Here is a 21,688-nt window from a genome sequence, read left to right on the forward strand (position 1 = left end):
TTTTTTTTCTTTCTCGTTTTACAAGCATTGGCTTCCGTTTTTGTTTTGGATTATTTGTACATAGTACATACACAGTGGTCCCAGGGATCCAATAGAATTCTATGGGATCCCTGGGACCACTGAGGCCATACTATGTACTACCATGTACTAAAGAGTCCAGACAACAACTTCTATACCTGAAACGTGCTCCTAAACACTTTCTGGAACTTTGATTTTTCTTAGTGACACTTCCCTAACCCACTTCTCTCAACTCAAACCCTAATTGGTGGAAAACTACAAAACCTAATTCTTATTTCTATTCTAGCCCTATCCCTATACTCTAAACTTAAACCTAATATTAGATAAAGAAGAACCAAAGTATTGGGAGAAATGATTATAATTGGATTTCTAAAAGGGGAGAGGCTTATACATAAGGATTGGCAAACTAAATTCAGACAGACAGGAGGGTATAAAAGGGAATGACACTGAGACACATCAGTTTGGCACAACACAACAAAGAAACAACATCTACTTACCTGTCCGGGGTGGCTTGCCTGAAGAACTCCTACTCCGGACGAAACGTCACGATGGCCACCTACGGACCAAAAAACAAAAAGCCATAGTTAACCAAAATAATGGAAACATAGGAAAATTTCGACTCAAACTTAGGACTTTTTAAGACCTTTTTAAGACCAACCTCGCACCTATTCTGGCATACATTTATGGAATAATGCAAAAAAATTATGTCAGAATAACTAAGAATACCAGCATAACACAGGGAGAAATAACAATCACTTCTTTTAATAAACAATACAGTGTGTGTGTGCGCACGCCTGTGTGCAAAAGTATTACAAATAGAGCATACAGCCCTATAAAACTCTGCTGCAATCTCTCAACACTGTAAGAAACAAAACAACTGTGTGAGCAGTGTGTGTGTGCAGATACATTACACAAAAGAACAATGTCTTAACAAATTAGACGCAATTATATACAAAACACAATAACTGCAAGGAATGTGTGTGAGTGAGTGAACGTCTGTGTGCGCATGTATTACAATGGAGCTGGAACAGTGTCAACACTGTATTAACAATCAAAACCATCAAAACAACACAAACAACTACAGTGTGAGAAGTGTGTGCATGCACCTGTGTGTGAATGCATTACACAAAAGAACCATTTCTTCATCAAACCATTTCTTCACAAACATTTCTAAAAAGAAAAACACACACTCTTTTGGTCAGACATTTCCTACAACATAATTTGTCTTCACTGACCGCCACCGTTTTACAATGTAACTCCAGGTGGTGCACAGCCCAGAGAAGAAAAATGGAGAGACGCCGGATCCAGCAGTTGGGCACGCGAACACCGGGGGGTCTCAACGAGAGGATGGAGGGGCCTGGTTCGTTGCGCAGTTGATGGCCTGAGCCTGGGTCGTGCCTGGAGGGGCAAATGTCAATGTGGTGTAACCGTAAAAACATCATACCAAATACCTAAACTTGTTCAAAAAAGGTGAAATTCTCAATAAAACACCGTATCAGCTACTTTGGCATAATCTTACATTTGTGTTGTTTAATAATGAATAAAATCAATGTAACGCCATTGTTCTGAATATTATAATTAATTTGGAGAATTGTGTCTGTCAAGTCAACTTCCTAAAGTGTCAAGGTGGTGTAACCAACATTCAAGGAGCCATTTTGTTAATTTGTGCAAAAAGACCACGTGACAGGAAATGATATCACAGAGAAGGACCCCTGATAAGCCTAACTGCTGCATGACGAGACTAGTAACTCTCTTGGCAATCTTGATAATTTGACATTTTTAGGGTATGGTCAGGTGTGCTTAGGGTTACATGTCAAATGGTATGACCCCAGGAAAACATTTATCATTCATAATAATTGTAAAAATAAATATTTATTTTAAAAAATGTGTTTGAAATCTTCACACCGAGGCCACGTGCTTACATAGGTGTCCATCATAATGCCTGTTAAATTTTAATTTAAATTGAAATGTCAAATGGTGTAACTGGTTACACCGTTTGACATTTGACCTCCTCAAAATTATTCATACCCTTGCTAATTGTTGTGATCTTTTATTTTTGTGATAAAATGACTGCACTTTTTCAAGTTTGTTTATGAATTATATGTGACCAATAAGTGAAATAATGACATCAACACACAATTCAAGAAATTCTTTATTTCAGGGGTATTTTATTCATGGTTTCCCAAAAAATGCCATGTTCAAAATTATTCATACCCCCGACAATACCTCAACAAAAATGTGGTTATTTTAAGATGTTACAATGGAATAAATACCATTAACATTGTTGAACAAATCTTAAACGCTGATTTAAAAAAAAATTGCATCTTCCCAGAAGAGTATGAATAGAGGAAAAGTGTTCTGGTCATTCTTAATTTCTGGTCATCATGGTCAAGAAGAAGGAGCTCAGTGAGGACCTACCTCAACGTCTTGTGCGTGCCCACAGTGAAGGAAAGGGTTACAGGGCCATTTCAAAGCAGTATGATGTCCCTGTGGCAACCGTCCAGAGCATAATCAACAAGCACAAGAGCTTCACGACTGTTAAAAACCTCAGCGGGCGTGGCAGGAAGCGTAAGATGTCCCCCAAACTTGCCAGGACAATCTGCCGAGAAGTCAACAACAACCCCCAAACCACAACGAAGGCCCTAATTGAAACGCTTGACCAGGCAGAGACAAAGGTGTTACGGCCCACCATTGAGCGAGTCTTGCACAGAGGAGGTCTCCGTGGACGTAGGCCTCGGAAGACACTGCTGCTCAGGAAGAAACATCTGGAGGCTCGCCTGTCCTTTGCAAGAGGTCATTTGAAGCAAGATCCCAGCTTTTGGTCAACTATCCTGTGGTCTGATGAGACCAAGTTGGAGTTATTTGGCCATATGGATGCTGAATATGTCTGGAGGAAGAAAGGAGAGGCATTCACCGAAGAACACTTTGCCCACAGTCAAGTACGGTGGTGGAAGCATAATGTTATGGGATGCTTTGTCAAGGTCAAAGGAATCATGAGAAAGGAGGATTACATCAGGATCCTTGATGAAAATGTGAAGGAATCTGCTGAGAAACTCCAGCTTGGCCACAACTGGACATACCAGCAAGACAATGATCCTAAACATACTGCCAAGGTAGTGAAGAAATGGTTCAAGGACAATGATGTCAACGTCCTAGAATGGCCAAGTCAGAGTCCTGACCTGAATCCCATCGAAAACTTGTGGCATCGCTTGAAGACCAGAGTGAAGGCTAAGAAACCGACCAACCTGACCCATCTTGAGGCTTTCGCAAAGGAAGAGTGGGCAAACATCTCACAGGAGACATGCAGGAAGCTTGTGGACACATACAAGAATCGTCTCGAAGCAGTCATAAAAAACAAAGGCTATGCCATTGACATTGGACTAGGTTATGAATAATTTTGAACATGGCATTTTTTGGGAATCCCTGAATAAAACACCCCTGAAATGAAGAATATCTTGAATTGTGTATTGTTGTCATTCTTTCACTTGTTGATCACATATAACTCATAAACAAACTTGAAAAAATGCAGTCATTTCATCACAAAAATAAAAAATAACAACAATTAGCAAGGGTATGAATAATTTTCTGTATGGCTGTATATGTCTTCCATTCACTTACAATTTTAAGCAATATATAGTGCAATAATATGTAATTTCATAATGTAGCAGAATGAAGTCGGTGAACAGTGACAATGTTGAAAATGAACAGCAGCTTTAAAAAGACTTAAAACTCCAATAATCTGACAAATGTTAGTCAAAGATTAAAATTTAGATCTGTAAAATTACATTTATTAACTTTCTATTGTTTCATAATTATTGCAATATAATAGCTGCCATTATCAAGCAAAGAAAAAGTGGCTAGTCACAGAGCACGAGTCAGTGCAGATCCTGCTGCAAGGGCCAATTACCTTGCCAAAAGGCGCGAAAGGTGGTTTTTACACACATACACACACACACACACACACACTTGAAATACTGTGAAAGAATACTCCAGTTGCTGAACTTTACAAAACAAAGCAGGAGAAGTTGAGGGAAAAGTGGAGAAATACTAGCGAGACTGCCGCTGTTCTCAACTTTAACCCCACAATCTATGGACACTTCAGATGAGCAAATTCAGCATCTCGACAATCCAGAGCATATGCATAATCATCTGGACGATCGTGACTATGAGCAGCCAGTTACAGAGAGGCTGCAAACATCCTCAACCCCTGCAAGGAAAGGAAAGAAAGAACAAATACTATAGCTCAGTGCTGAAAGAGAGGGAAAAGCTGAGGTCAGAACTTCGCAAAGTTAAAAGGGAACTCCCGGCAGCAAAACAAAAGACAAAAAAAGAAGAGGAAACTGCATTGGCAAAAGACAAAAATGAAAATGGTCAGTGAAAAGAACAAAATGAAAACCAATAAGAGCCTCACAAATGAAAAGAGAGGAAGTGGCCAGCTTTCTCTGTAGGGATGAGAATAGTCGCATGTCATCAGGCAAAATGTATCGCGCTTGTGCAAGTGTTGCTATAATGAGATTGAGTTTGAAGGACCTCTGGAGGAGACTGTTCTAACATGGCAGCAGTGGTCCAGAGTAGTCACATCTGAAGAAGGCAAAACCTTTGCTAACTTTGCAAAAGTCACACAAAGTGGAAAGTGTGATGATCTGCTGGCTTTGCTAAACAAGAAGCTAGACTCTCTAGCTAAGCACCAATTCAACTGGCTCTACCAAGTCAAAACACTCAGAGAGCTGAAAGAAACACTACGTGAGGATGAAGTCTGCATTCGTGTAGACTTCTGAGAAATACGACTGTAAGCTCAGCAGTGAAATTCAGGCGTTCCGCTTCGGGGGCAGCCGCTAGCAGGTTACAATCCACGCAAGTGTGGTGTATACAGCCTTATCATCCTTTTCCTATGCCGCTCTCTCTGCCTCTCCCCGCCATGATGAATGTGCTGTATGGGCTCACATGGAGCCTGTATTGAAGGATGCCATAGGCAAATGTAACACACCCACCACTCTACATATCATAAGTGATGGACCAGTGACCCAATACAGAAACAATAAAAAATATGTTCTTCTCAACACATCGCCTTTTCTGAGTGGGTTTCAAAGGGTCACTTGAAATTACAGTGAGAAATCGCATGGGAAAGGAGCTCCTGATGTAGTGGGAGGGGCTGTCAAGCGTACTGCAGACACAGCAGTCCAAAGAGGCACTGACTTGCAGACAGCTGAGGAACTTCCTGAAGGATCAGCCCTCAAGCATCGAGTACTTTTGGATATCCGAGGAAGTCGTTTCCAAGTACGACGAATCGGTCCCAACAAATGTCCCGGCCGTAAAAGGTACGCTGAAAATTCGACAAGTGACCTCTGAAGAGCAAGCTGCGATTCAGTAGAGGGAAATTTCATGTTTCTGTGCAAGACCTGATATCTGCAAGTGCTATGATCCACCTGCAGTAGATCTCCGCAACCTGCAGTCAGAAGACCTCCCCTCAAAATCTACCAACTGTCAGCAGGATCTGAAAGGCAAGTTCATTCTGGTCAGATATGAAAGTAAGCCTTTCGTGGGACAGGTCATCCAGGTGGTGGGTGAAGGAGTAAAAGTGAGCTTCATGCAACAACTGGGTGGGAAGAATGTCTTCACCTGGCCTCATCTACCTGACATCCTATTCTATTATGAGTCTAATGTGCTGCACATAATCTCTGAGCCAGAACCTTTGAACTCATGTAACTCAAAACTCATGACAGACTGGAAACATTTCCAAGCACACACACAGCCCTAAACACACAATTCTCCCTCTCTCTCTAGCCCTTCCACCACCACCTCACACACACAACTTTTGACATGTTTTTACACTAATTCGTCGCAGTCAAAACATGAGTTCACATGATTTTTGGAAGTTTGTTTTTCAAATTAATTCATAAAATAACAAGTTCACATGATTTTTGGATGTTTAATTGGGAAAAATTAATTAATTAATCTTGTTGATGTTTTTTCTTCATTGAAAATAATTTTAAAAAGTTCAATTGACCTTGTTCACTGTCATGCTTGATTTTTAGTGCCAGTTTCTTCAACAGACAATGGTCTTTGTAGAAGCAACATAGTCAAGCGGTGTAACTGGTTTGTGTCAATTGGTGTCACCAGTATTTTTCATAAAAATTGTATAATATACAGGAATATTCATGTGGAATAAGATGTAATCCTCTATTGCAATGTATTAACATGTGCTTTTACAGTTTATACATAATTTGTCAAATATTATTTACAAAACAGTGTTTTCAGCATTTGTCCTGCTCTATATTACAAAAACGCATACCATTTTAATTTAAAATAATCCTAATAAAATCTATTTTCATGTGATATTTTAAAATTAACTAACTGTTTTCATAAGTACACTTGCAGACATGAAACCAACATAAATACAAAATATACATTTTAGCAAACCTGATGCAAGCTTTTAAAAAAAAATGTAAACATTTTTTTTAATTGCTCATAATGCAAACCCTTATTTGTCACTGACCCGCCTCTGCCTCCTAATTGTGCTGCTGCCTGTCTCTCTCAGACTAAAATGTGAAATGCCCCAACGCCTGTGAGAAAAGACCTTTTTTGTTGTTGTCATAACCATTGCTTGACCCCACACATCAAACATCCAAGATCAAAGATGTTTTGGAAAGCAGTATGGTGTGACAATTTGCTCCATCGCACCACTTTGTGCTGCAGGGTCTTTTTTGACCCCAGAGGACAATTATTAAGGATTAATAATTAATTATTAAGTAATTTGATTGGACATAATTCAATCAAATTATCTCAAATTTATTTCAATCACAAAGAGCATAGTATCGGACAACCCCCATTATTTTCAGACCATTTGATGAATAAAAAAACAATTTTGACGGGAAAAGATTTAACTTGGGGTCAGAACCCCAGGACAACACAAGGATTAAGGTAAGTATGAATTGTTGTTTTAACTTTTTAAGGTAAGTATGAATTGTTGTTTTCAGCTTTGTAAGGTGTCCTGTTCAAGCCGCACGTGCATGGTCAACTACTTGATGTGTGGTGACGTCTATGTGTCCGCACTGAGCAGTGGGGGAGGGGCGGGGGTTACAGACACAGCACACGCAGGGAGAGAGAGAAACAGGAGGGAGGAAGACACACGCGCGTGAGAGAGAGAAAATGAGTGACGGCAGGAAACCAGTAAAATTGAGTGTAAAGTATTAGACTTGCAGGAAGTGATACAATAGGCGGAAATCATGAAAATTAATTTTCATAGTGAAATAACATTTTACTTTTTTGTATTTAAAATTAAAAGGTTTTCAAGTAAAATTCCTTCTCAGTTAAGATTGTCTAGCCCTGCCTGAAAGAAATTTATTAATTCTTGAGTGTTTGTTGGGGGTATGGAACCCACAATTACCTCTGAAGGGCAATGTGGTTATGAGCAAAATAGAGAACCGTACTCAATTGCACTAAGAAATGTTTGGTTGTTTTTCCATGCGTCTCCCTTGACAATTTTGATGCTCGCAAATGCCAAGCGCATCTCTGCTAGAAGGTTGAGATGTGTATATTGCAGTACTTTCAACATCCTAAACCTGAGTATTATGAGTGGCAAGTTATGATAAGCAACTTCACATAGGAATCCATTTTGTGCAGCGCTTCTCTGGATTCAGAGGCTTGTAATTCTAAATTCTAAAAACTAAATCAATTTATTAATACACTTTCTGTTTGAATGTGTAGAAGAGAGATTGTTCTGAATATTGAATTTGAGAATCTTATCAAAACAGATTTCCATTAATAAATGACGTGGTTTTATTTTGCCATTAAGTGTGGGGGCGGGGGAGGGGCGCCCCCTCTCCCTCCCTCAGAGGAGAGGGGCTGTGGGTTGAACTTGGCAGTTATTTTAAATCACAACATACTGCTCTCCTGAGTAGAAACATGGATTGTGCTGCAAACAAAAGAAACCACCAACCTAATGGCAAATACCAGGTAATACAAATGTGTAACTTAACTCATATATTTAAATAATATTATCTTTTATTTGCAAGACAACTTGTAAGTTTTAATCACTGGCGGCAGGTGTTCTGATCAAGGCAAACAGAGACTAGCATAAGCTACAAGCATAAGATAGCAAAGGCAATCTAATGTGTGTATGTGTGCATAACTGCGTGTGTGCGTATGTGTTTTTGATGGAGAGAGAGACAGACTTGGGCCAAGAATTGGTAACACAGATTTACTGTATTATTCCATATTTACCAGAGTTTACTCTAATAATGGAGACAACAGAGCCAGCGCAGTCAGCAATCCAGCCACACTCACAGACACTGGATGAAAAGGTGCGCTTCATATGTGGAAGTGCTCTCCAGGCAGATAAAAATAATCCACACATCAAGAACTCCAGGACAACACGAGGATTAAGGTAAATATGAATTGTTTTTTTCAACTTTGTAAGGTGTCCTGTTCAAGCCACACGTGCGTGGTCAACTAGGTGATGTGTGGTGACATCTATGTGTCCGCACTGAGCAGTGGGGGAGGGGCAGGGGTTACAGACACAGCACACAGAGAGAGAGAGAGAGAGAAACAGGAGGGAGGAAGACACACGCGTGAGAGAGAGAACAGCCCCTACAGAGACAACACGCTGGAAAGGTGAGAAAATGAGTGACGGCAGGAAACGCAGTAAAATTGAGTGTAGAGTATTAGACTTGCAGGAAGTGATACAATAGGCATAAATCATGAAAATTAATTTTCATAGTGAAATAACATTTTACTTTTTTGTATTTAAAATTAAAAGGTTTTCAAGTAAAATTCCTTCTCAGTTAAGATTGTCTAGCCCTGCCTGAAAGAAATGTATTAATTCTTGAGTGTTTGTTGGGGGTATGGACCCCACAATTACCTCTGAAGGGCAATGTGGTTATGAGCAAAATAGAGAACCGTACTCAATTGCACTAAGAAATGTTTGGTTGTTTTTCCATGCGTCTCCCTTGACAATTTTGATGCTCGCAAATGCCAAGCGCATCTCTACTAGAAGGTTGAGATGTGTATATTGCAGTACTTTCAACATCTTAAACCTGAGTATTATGAGTGGCAAGTTATGATAAGCAACTTCACGTAGGAATCCATTTTGTGCAGCGCTTCTCTGGATTCAGAGGCTTGTAATTCCCAACTAAATCAATTTATTAATACACTTTCTGTTTGAATGTGTAGAAGAGATTGTTCTGAATATTGAATTTGAGAATCTTATCAAAATAGATTTCCATTAATAAATGACGTGGTTTTATTTTGCCATTAAGTGTGGGGGCGGGGGAGGGGCGCCCCCTCTCCCTCCCTCAGAGGAGAGGGGCTGTGGGTTGAACTTGACAGTTATTTTAAATCACAACATACAGCTCTCCTGAGTAGAAACATGGATTGTGCTGCAAACAAAAGAAACCACCAACCTAATGGCAAATACCAGGTAATACAAATGTGTAACTTAACTCATATATTTAAATAATATTATCTTTTATTTGCAAGACAACTTGTAAGTTTTAATCACTGGCGGCAGGTGTTCTGATCAAGGCAAACAGAGACTAGCATAAGCTACAAGCATAAGATAGCAAAGGCAATCTAATGTGTGTATGTGTGCATAGCTGCGTGTGTGCGTATGTGTTTTTGATGGAGAGAGAGACAGACTTGGGCCAAGAATTGGTATCACAGATTTACTGTATTTTTCCATATTTACCAGAGTTTACTCTAATAATGGAGACAACAGAGCCAGCGCAGTCAGCAATCCAGCCACACTCGCAGACACTGGATGAAAAGGTGTGCTTAATATGTGAAAGTGCTCTCCAGGCAGATAAAAATAATCCACACATAAAGGAACCCCACCTTGCAAGGACTGAAAACAATAATCGAGGTTGCTGAGGAACGAGGTGATGAAGTTCGTAGAAGAATATCCTCCTACTCTGACGACATACTGTCCTTCAAGGTTAAGGTTTCATATCACAGTTCGTGCAGGGCCAATTATTCCAGTCCTAACAACTGTAAGCCTACGATCGGTGACCAAAAACCAGCCGAGGAACAGTGTAAGAGTGGACGACTGAGCAGAGACACTGGATTTGACATTCGTACCCAGTGTTTCATTTGCAGCCAGAAAGCCACAAATAGAGAAGGCCTGACCCCTATAAGTACTGGTACAGGTGAAAGTACAAGGTCAAAGGTACTCGGTGCAGCTTCAGAGAGGCACGATGAAAAAGTACATCATCGTATGCTGACCCGTCAGGATCTTTTTGCTTATGATGCCAAGTACCACAGAAGCTGACACCATATTTCAGAGAGAAACATTTCAGCAGCCAGACATAAATATCTGTCTGAAAAAAAGTTAAGTGAATATGAAGAAGCTTTCACTAAACTAATTGAAGAAATAACTAGCAAAGTTTTTTCTGAGAATATGACTGTCACAACACTGAATGCTGTCACCGAGAGCTATGTTTCAAAACTGAGTGCAGCTGCAGGACCAAGCATGTATAAATCATGGAAACTCAAAGAGAAATTGATCCAGCATTACGGAGATGAACTGATTTTTATTGAACGTCCTGGAAAATCAGATCTTATCTGTTCTAGTGCCGTCGCTGTTGCTCACGCAATGAGAGGAGCTTCCATACTAAGAGAAAAACTAACAGAGGACAAGGAGCCAATGCCTCAACTGAGAACAGAGACTCTCACTGACAATCAAATCCTACACAAGGCTGCAGGTATCCTAAGGAGAAGTATGGAAGAGGTTAGGCATGAGCCTCAGTTCTACCCAGGTGGTGACACGCTTTCCCTTCTCCAGTGCAGTAAATATGTACCAGCAGAAGTGTATGATTTTGTTAACTGGTGCATTACTTCTGATGCCTTCAGAAAACTGCAGACCTGTAATGATGACCCAGCCATAAAGAAAAATCTACGTGTGATATCTTTTTGCCATGGTGTAATTGCACAGTGCTGCGGCCTGCCGCATATTCGTCACCAACATCAGATATTTATAAAAAGCAATAAAATCAGGCAACTACAAGGTCAACTACATTCCTGAGGACCCCATTTTCAAACCTTCAGCTCTACTGCATGCTTCAAGATCACTCAAGCTCCTATAAGTTTACCATTTTCCCTTAAACTTGTTCGTACAGATACTCTAGAGAGATGAAAGCTATGAAAAATACACTTCAAGAGGTAACAAAGGAAAGGAACAGAATGAAAAACCATTGGGTACAAGAACAAGCTTGGAATAAAAAAACACAAGAATCACCCTGAAAAAAAACAGAGCAGCTGCTGCGGGGAAGCCAACTCAAAAACCCCTCCATCAAGAAAATTCAGCTGTTCCACAATGCACTCATTCATGAAGTCTGCCCACAAGAACAAGAACTTGACGCTGTCAGGCAAGGTTCTGAAAAAATATTGGCTACTTCACCAGACAAGGCAATTTTGTTTTATTTTGTTTACCTGAACTTTGGTTCTACAGTGTTAATTAACATCTGTGAAAGAAACTGGAGTCTAGCATCCAATCAATGGGCGGCATATCATCTGTTCATCTGATCAAAATAGAGCATTAGGGATCAAAGTCTCTTTAGCCAGCCTGTTCTGCAGTGCATCATAGGTAGAATAAGATGATGCACAGAAGAGAAAAAAAATTGCAACAGTGACACTTTTGACACTGAAGTGGACTTAGCTTTTAAGCTAGAGATTTTAATGAATCCGTTGACACCAAATACACCATGCTGGCTTACTGGGAAAGGGGTGAAACGTTGCTCCAAAGTTGAAATGTTTTAGCACGAGTGAACTTTGAAGGGGGGAATCTTAATATCGCATGTCATGCTATGTGACTATCTCGCATGCGCACATCGCGATGGCGATGTTCAACCGATATAGCACTACTCAGAAGGTTCAGGATTTCTACCATAATGCAGCACGAATGACAAACAGGACACAATCACGCGGAAGGAAATAAAGCATCAGAGAATGATTCTGACTGATACAGTATTGAACCTCCACAAAAAGTTCACCAAGAAGGAACCAAGAGTGAAGCTCAGTTATTCATCCTTCTGTGCCTTACGTCCATTCTATGTCACAGCACCTAGACCGTCGGATCGTAAGACACGCCAAGTACCGTGAGAATGCTAAGCTGATGCTTGAAGTCCGAAGAGAAATGGTGTCGTCGAGCCTATCAAACTGGAGGATAGTTTTGAACTTGTCTGCTGTTCACAGACAAGCGAGGCATGTCTTCTGCGCTCCTGCACCCGGTGTCTCCACAAACATACACTTCCCACACCACAGCAAGACCAGACCAATGTTGAATGCCAGCAATGGGAATAGGGCTGCAACTAACAACTAATTTGATAATCGATTAATCTGTCGATTATTACTTCGATTAATCGATTATTAATCGGATAAAAAGACAAAAACTACATTTCTATCCTTTCCAGTATTTTATTCAAAAAACTTAAAGCGTACTGGTCTTCTTGTACCATGTTCTTTCAAAACAAAGCAAATGTTACAAAAATGTTTTTTTTATAAAGTGCACATTACATTTACATTTTTTCTCAACACAAAAACCCTTTAAATCCTACATTTAAAAAGGAGCCAAATGAATTAAACAAACAAAAACATAAAATAAATATTAATAACAATAATAATAATAAAATGTATAAAGTGCACTTAAGTTTGTAGCTGAACGGTTTTTAACAGTTATCAACAAAAACACAATATATATAGGTTTTGACACATTTCACATGTGCAGGCCTTTCCATTTGTTCTCAAAATTTGTTCTCAAAATCCTTCATCCTCCACCATTGACAGTGGCCTCATGTCAGTCACCAACATATTCAGGATACCATCAGTCAATGCAGCTGCTTGCTGTGGTGTGCAGACCTTCCTTTGAATAAAGTCACTAATGTTGGGTTGTTTCTTTCTGAAATGAGAGAAACCATATAATGAACATACATAGTAGCACCATTTACATGTAACTCAATACATACCTTGTTGATTAATTAATAATTGCTGATGTAAAAGGCAAATAAAGACAATGCCACCACATAAAAAACTAAATTAAATAAATGGACATTGGGGATGCAGCATACACCAAAAATAAAACGGAAATGTAACTAATCAGATCAGAACTGGATCAGATATCGTTCAAGTTTCTGTTGTGAAGTAATAAAAGATTCACTTTAGACTGCCTCTGAATAATAGCATGAAATATTCCAGCAACTCCATAACGTCAGTTAAACTTAAGTGTCTCTCCAACCTAAATAGATTTAAATAGCTTATATAGTGGCCCGGCTACATTGATCCATTATGAAACAAACCGGAGATATTTCTGTCCGTTACGTTTATTTTGAAATTAGTTACCGTGCGTTTACTCCGTCAAAACAAAGTCAAATCTGCCGGAGACCGACACATTATCAGCCCCGAGTTGCAACAAAGGGATACTCAAACAAGAGAGCTGGCGTGCTGAACTCATGAATGCCTATTGCGACCCAAAACAACACAACAAATGAAGTCGTCGCACTCGCCAAAAAGTTCGTAACACTTTAAAAAATAATACACAGCAGTTGCTGCTGCGCTCCGTTAAACAATCGGCTTACTCCTCGTTAACAAAAGATTAAAAACACACACGGAGACGACGGATCAATGTACCAGGGCTATAGATTGATAAAGTTACGTACCGTGAGTTCCCTTCATCCATCGCTCCAACATGTTTCCTCTTCAGGTGCTCCCGCAGTGATGTTGTACTACCGTGCCATGCGAGGTCAACGCTGCACATTTTGCAGCTAACTGTCTTCTTTGAAGGCTTTAATGTAAAGTGTTCCCACACTTTTGACGACTTAGGTCGTACACTTTTCTCTGAGGTCTCATTAAGCTCCACACGTTGCTCCCCTAAACTATCACTAGTGCTTGCCTCCGCCATTTTTCAAATGTTTCCTCCAGGCAAGGTAGACGGCGTCGTCACGTGAGCTGCACACGGCACGGCATTGGCTGGCTTACTGCCACCACCAGACGTTGCCGCAGCGCATGCGCATAACACAGATCCAACGAATCGATGACTAAATTAATCGCCAACTATTTTTATAATCGATTTTAATCGATTTAATCGATTAGTTGTTGCAGCCCTAAATGGGAACGAGTTCAGGATCAACACAAGACTTGTTGGGAGAGCTTCTCCTACGATATGAAGACAAACTGAAGACAGAAACAACAACACACGTGTGCTCATTTCAGAACCAGACCAGAGAGTACAGCAGCATGATCGAGAAGTGCAATGATAGCACAGTAAGTGTGCGTGTTGACTTTTCTGAGGCGTGGAAATGCAAGTATACTTCTGAGGTGCAGTCATGCCATTTTGGTCAGAATCTCCCACAGCTCAACCTGCACACTGGCATGTACTATACAAAAGAACAGAAGACAGGCTTTTGCACAGTATCAGAATTCAAGCGACAAGATGCGTCTGCCATTTGGACTCACTTGGAACCAGTCCTGACAGATATTCGTTTAAAGTTTCCAAAAGTTGATACTATTCACTTTTGGTCAGATGGCCCCAGCAAGCAATACAAGAACAAGAAGAACTTTTCTCTCCTCTGCAGTGTCCCTCCAACTCTAAGTTTCAAGAGAACAACCTGGGAGATATACAACCTGTCTGCTGAAGTCATGGATTTCATAGAGGAGAAACATATACACCATATACTTCCCAATAAAGCTAAATGAGTGGTGGAGTTATGTAAAACAGTCAGGGAATACTCACAGGAGTTCACGAATTATCATTATTATTATTTTTGTGCCAGATGTGTTTTGTGGCATTTACACAGAATGCTTTCTTTAATTTGAAACATTTCAGTTTATGGAAAAGAGACTGTAAGACGTAGTTATTCATTTATCTGTTCTTCACGTCCAATATACAGTTTATAGTCTAGTTTACAGAAGAATATGATCTACATTATTTTATGAGTGGGGGGCACTACATGACAGTTAAATATGAGGTCAGTGATGAATGCTGTCTTATTGCTACTGGTAATGATTTTTTTTTTTACTTATGATGATTATTAAGGGGTACTTTTATTAATGATAGCCTATTGCTAATTGAACATGTTTCTTATTGAATGTTTGCCACATTGCTCACAATTGTTATTTGTTATCTGTTCTTCACTTCCAATATACAGTTTACAGAAGAATATAATGTATTATTTTATGAGTAGGGGACACTACATGACAGTTGAAGATGATGTCAGTGATGCATTTTACATTATTCCTACTCGTAATTACTTTATTTTTTACTATGATGATTTGATATTTGATGGTATGTAAGTAAACGTTGTATGATGTTAGATCTTTTAAAAGGAGTACACGTGAAACAGTATAAAAAATGAACAAAAGTGAATATTCGACATTTAACAGCATATGTTTACTAACGATGCCAGATAATGATTTAAAAACTCTAAATACATATTAGACAAAATAAATTAAAATGTATTTGCTTTTTATCATGTCTGCGGTGTGGACAAAAACAAAGTAATAACTGGAAGAACGCCTATTTTATGAAGAAAATACAAAATGAGGAGGTTGCACCGATACATTGCTCAACAGCCAAGACCTTGGTCTATAATGATATACCTTCAGATTTTGTTATTTAACTAACTTTTTATTTTCCAAATTAAAACCCATTTTATTCAAATTCCCAAGAATCAGTGAAAGCCACTGGACCAGTTCTAGGTTCTGATGGAGTGGGGCGACAGATTAAAATTAAACCAGAGACCAGGTTCTTTAAAATTAAAGCCTGTACTTTACTTAAAGTAAACAAGAACAATAAACACAACAGTGTTCAGACAGTGTCTATCGTATCCTGCAGGTATGGGTTGGTATTCACTTTCCCTTTTTCAGGTTTCTTTTCCTGAATAAGAAATATTCTTCCTTAATAATTCATCCAGGTAGGATGATTTAAATTATGTTAGACCGGTCTGTGACCAACTATCTCAATTTATGGTAATAGGTTGCACCTATTTTGGTTTCGTTATTTTTCTATTAATTCCATAAGTAGAAAAACCTTTTCACTATTTAAAAGCATCTAAATCCAAATAAAGTAAAACAATATTACACCTTAAATCACAATATTGACAATTATGAAACAGAATGTAAACATGTAACACTTCAGTTCAAGTTCAATAAAGTTAAAGTTCAGTGAAATATCTCCAACACTCCTACCTCTCTGGCAGCGAGTTTACCAGTAATCCATCTGGCAAATCCTCATTGAAGCGATGAATATGAAGGTGAAGATGAAGATGTCTTTTAGGGACCAAGTCTGTGGGTTTGGCTCGCGATCTTGTGTCCCACGGTCGCGTGCGTATGTGTTGTCTCCCGCGCCGAGGAAGAGTGTCTCTCTTTGGTTTAGCTAAGGCGATTACCTCTTTGCTAGCGACCAGTCACTCATTCAAGTGCAAACAGTACAACGAAGCATCAATAAAACGAGCTGAAACTCACCAAAACCGCTGTGGCTTATTCAAACATGGTCCTCATGAGACACCAAGTACATGGGTATTATTTTCCAGGCGTTAAACCAACTGTCTCTGTAACTATTTCACTGTTAATTTCTCTGCTTCTCTCCCCTCCCCCCTCGCTCTCGGCTCTGCTCAGCTGAGCTGAGCGCTATGCGTAAACACGGCCAACGAGTGTCTTAAAGGGGAAGCGTCATCACATTTCTTAAAGGCATGTTTTAAATCATTTCCATGCAATTATTGCCAAATCTGTATTAACTGGCTCTTAATGAAACGTATGCATTTAATCCAAAAACATACTTATGCTTCTAATTCTTTGTCATTTCCACATATTAATCCTGTGCTAACTCAACAAACCATACAAACTGAGGTAGAAACTATTCAAGAGGGTTGAGTTACTCCCTGCCTTGTAGGCTACGCTATTTATTAATAGAAAAATAAAAGCTCAATTTCAACAAACCAAACTGATGAACTGAAGTGACTGACAGTAAATCACACACTGTTCACTTAATTTAAATTTCCACAGAAGACAATAATTTTCACAAAACTATATCAGGTTGCAGTGTCTCATGCAGCATTTTAAGCGGGGTTACCCATTGTTTATTTTACTCCTGAAACCTGGCATCTTTTAGCTTTCACAAGTGCATCGATATCAGGTGTCACATCCTGACTGGCAGCCAATTTCAGGATGTTATTCAAGTGCTTGTGCGTGAGCCTTGAGCGCAGCTTTGTTTTATTGATGCTCATTACAGAGAAAACATGCTCAACACTTTTGCAGCAAGGGCTGTCAAGTTGGGGTGACCTGGCAAGAGATACTGATAAAATATGTCCAAGCCAGCTGCGGCAAATTTGTCCTTCAAATCTGAGTCACGAAAATGTGAAATTAACACCTTCATGACGTTAACACGTAAACACGTTTGACACCCCTGTTCTAAATCTGAAGGGAAATTTTGACACATTTGAGATCCTCTGAAAATTGTGACACCACACACAATACAGTGAAATTCTATGAAATCAGAATTATTGCTTCAGTAATATTTGGCCGATGTATGTATATGTATATATTTATGTAGCGCTTTTGTTTCTATTCTGTCTACCAGTTACTACTTAGTTATTGTAGCCTACAACAGAGTTAGGAAGTCCCTATAACAGATATATTCCTGTGTTGCAGAAGAACCTCAGCGATATTGATGAAAAATGATGGGCTCTGACTGCCATTGTTTTACATACATTCAAACTTAAACTTACACGGGGTCAAACTAGCAGTAGCAGCTACAGGTAAACAAGCCGGCTGTCGGGGGTGCGCGCGCAGCTCAGAGATGACATCTTCCAGGTCGGAGGTAGTGGGTCAACCTACAGACCGCGGATGTTGATAACAGACAGAGGGGAATAGCACTAGTAACAAAATATTGGTGAAATGAACTAGTTTTGTGGCAGATAATGCTCATAGAGGCTGCGCTTCAGTGCCCCGAACACTCCAGTCCAGTCCGGTCCAGGTTGTAAAAAAACTGTAGTTCCCCTTTAAGTAGTTTCTGTGCTTACAATAATGTTTGTGTCTTAATTGAGAAAAATAACTTTTTCTCTGATCTAAAACAGAGCTCTGAGCTGATCTCCTCTGAAGATAAGGGGTCAGGTGATTGGCAGCCCCAAAAGAATGGAACAGAAGAAGAGGATTCTGAAGAGGAGGAGGAGGAAGAGGAGGCCAGTGTGAAGCGAAAGAAAAGGCCTGCACCCACACTCAGGAACAGTCCGGTGAGAGCTCCAATTTAATAAAGTTGGAATTTCTCTAATCCACCCAGTCATGGCCCATAGCCATGACAATAGCATTTCATGATGATGATATGATAACAACATAAACATTTCATTTTTAAGTATGATAACTAACAACAGCAGAGCTAGGGAGAGGAAGTGTTGGTAAACCTAAATTTGGTTGAAAAAATTTCCACATTGAAGCCACTGATACATAGAAACTTGGCATTCACTATTTTGTGTTTCTGATAATATGGGGTTTTCTGTCTGTAGGAGATGACAAAAAAGGCAAAGATGGCTGCACAAGTCCCTCCCCGGGTAGGTGTACTTGTATTAGACAATCTGGCTCTATTGACGCCTTTAAATCTAAACTCAAAACTCACTTTTTTGACTTAGGCTTTAATTAGTCCTTGACATCGACTGCTAGCTTCCTCGGTGGGTCGGTCTCAGTCTCAATGAGTAATCTATAGTATTAGATTCCACATTGTCCTGAAACAAGCTATTGTTTTGAAGAAAGTTGCATAACTGACAGGGGAGGTTAGAAATGGGTCTACAGTTCGCCAATACACCTGAATCTAGAGTAGGCTTTTTAAGAAGAGGTTTAACTACAGCTAATTTAAATGACTGAGGTACATAACCTGTAACTAGAGACAGTTTGATCACGTCTAAGAAAGAATCAGAATCAGAATCCTTTATTAAGAACTTCTTTAAGCAGACTGGTTGGGACGGGGTCTAGGAGACAAGTCGATGGTTTTGACAAAGAGATCGTTGAGGTTAATTGTTGAAGCTTGATTGGAGAAAAACTGTCCAGGTATACAGCAGGTTTTACAGCTGAGTTTAAAGTTCCTGTGCACTTGACACTAACAAATCTGAAGATCAGTATTGGTGTATTTTACTTGAGAACCTGTTAGTGTTTATTTTTGATTTTTTTCTCTCAGATGAATTGGGCAGGGTGCCTGAGGAGAAGAGGACATCATGGAGACAAAGAAGTCAAAGTGGAGAGAGGGCATCCAAGGAGAAAAGGAACAGTTGGAGAAGAAGCGGGATGTCCGAGGAGAAGAGGATGACATGGAGACAAAGAAGTCAAAATGGGTTTTAACAACAGTTAAACAGTCAATGGGTTAAACAGTCAATGGGTTTTAACAAATAAGGTGCGAGTGACTTTGGAATCTTACTATAAGCATGTACTTTTACAAGTTACAATATATCTGACGAGAAAAAAAGGCAATTACACTGATTTACCGTGTGCTCCCGAATTAGAAGTCCATCTTCCTTACCAAGGTAGAGGCAAAGAGCCTTGAGAACTGCTGCCTTTTTGAGATTAACATCACTTGTAGCCTGTGTGAAGAGATTCCACCGATTAAAACATTCAGAAACACATAAATAACTGCAAAGAAATTTTCCAATATCCAACCTGTGGTAACCTACAAACATTGACTTCCAATCAGCTTTGTCAAGTTTGATCTATATAGCTCAAAAATATGTCAAACATACTGTAAAAGGTCATCCTTTTTTAATTACAAAATAGCTGAAGCGTGGCCTAGTTTTTATTTTTTTTAAAGTGAGGTATGAATATGTTTTAACTCCTGTTTATTAAGGGATATACAGTACAACCAACATCTACAGCCCGATCTTTTTATCACCACCTAAGAAAACAGGATTGAACTGGCACCTGTCTGATCACATGGCTGCATCTCTCGCCCATATGGTATTATTGCCTTAAAAAGACAATATTTCTTTAGAAATTATTTTTGCACCTTGCAAATAATCCAGGCTGTTACTGATGATGCAAACTGGGGCTTCATATGGACAATACAATTACACAGTGATTGCAATTAACATTGTATATTTAATATGCTGTTCTGTTTTAAGGGTGACTTTAACATCTGTCTATTTTCTGGCCAGAAACATCTCCCTTCTTCTGGAAAACAGATGTCAACTGGGGTAAAAGATTGTCCAACTGTACCATGAAGTTTGTCTCAAGTGGAAGTGTTGTAATCTGCTGGAATTAGGCATTTATCTGTTAGAAGTTAGAAGAGTAGCTTGCCATAGAGTTCTTCTGCCCCCAAGTGGCCAAAATAAAGAACTGCTTCCTCTACAGGAGATTTTTCTCTCTCCAAATGTTGGTTGTTTTACCGTATCAGACTTTAAATTTTAACAGGTGCACACTGAAATTGCACAATAAGAAGAGAGGAAAAGGCAAGCATGTATTTACCTCATCAGTATGAAAGAATGCAGACCATCTGGCTTTAAACTCTCTGGCTGCTGGGTTTTGCTTCACCACCTCACTGTTTCTTTGTCTGACATCATTCAAAAGTTCAACTCTCACATTTTCAAGACTTTCATCTGTGAGGGTGTGATGGACAATTTAATTTTAATTTTAATTTTAATTTTAATTTTAATTTTAATGAAACGCTACAGATTGGATGGTGCAGGAATCATGTTTGTGATTGCACTTACATCTCCAACCCAACGCCACAATGCAATACCACCCAAAATGAAAGCCAACCAACGCTGCTTCTTATAGGCCAGTCAGCAATCACAGACATTACCCTCGTTAATACCAAATTGAGTTAAAATGTTGAAAGTGCAAAAATTACCAGCATGGCAATTAATAGAAGCAAATAAATATAAGAATACTGTGCAAGTGGGCCTAAGTTTTCACACATTTTGTAGGATAATTTTAAAGTATAGCTTACTATTCATTTAACAGATATTTTCTTTTATGTGAAATAATATTTACAATTACACAGTCTTCAAAAGATTAGATTCTATGATTAAGTTTATCGATTTGAGGGTCCATCCTTTGCCCATTATCACCAAAAGTATATTTTTTATCTAGCTTTTAGGATCAACCAATCACAGCTTTTGTAATGATGACTCATACCTAGCAACGGGGTCAACCACACCTCCTCACTAAGATAGGAGTTTCTGTCCATTCCTTGCTCAGCATTGTCTGAGAATAATCTGGAATCACTCCTAAGCTAAGACTCCTTGCTAGGAATTTTTAGGTTAAGTTAGGAGCTCTCTGAGAGGATTCTCAGAATCTTTAGGAATATGGGCCCAGGTAAATATTTGTACTTAGATCTGTATCAAGACAACACAATGTCAACTTCACGGTTGACCTTTCCTCCAATACAGTAATGATGACATTAGTGTTCTGTTATTTTGTCACTTTTTGAATTAAATTCTTGAGAATTTGGACAAAACTGGTTTAAACTTTGAAAAAAAACCCAAGAAGAAATCTATACTCATGTTTATAGAACAATTTCTCAACAATTAAGTACAGTAATGTAAGTAAAGTTTTATGTCATTTGTTCATAAAATATGTGTTTTTCCTGTCATAACTTAGTTTTTGTCAACACCGTTAGACACAATAGAAAATTAATCATTCCTATTTGTTTGGTCTGCTATAGATTTAACCCTTGTGTCTTCACCTTGACTACACACATGTTAAA

The 21,688-nt window shown here is 39.1% G+C and overlaps 1 long non-coding RNA gene across 1 annotated transcript; it reads right to left on the reverse strand.

Annotated features, from left to right (window-relative positions):
- Window positions 1-444: 444 nt before the first annotated feature.
- On the reverse strand, window positions 445-16,486 carry LOC311253877. Its single transcript, XR_014621996.1, has 3 exons — window positions 16,192-16,486; window positions 1,254-1,416; window positions 445-574 (listed from the first exon to the last, which is right to left on the reverse strand). It is a non-coding gene; the product is annotated as an uncharacterized lncRNA (long non-coding RNA).
- Between the last annotated feature and the right edge of the window lie 5,202 nt (window positions 16,487-21,688).

The sequence above is a fragment of the Pagrus pagrus genome (assembly GCF_965226575.1).
Source record: "Pagrus pagrus genome assembly, contig: HAP1_SCAFFOLD_60, whole genome shotgun sequence".
NCBI classification, from domain to species: Eukaryota; Metazoa; Chordata; class Actinopteri; order Spariformes; family Sparidae; genus Pagrus; species Pagrus pagrus.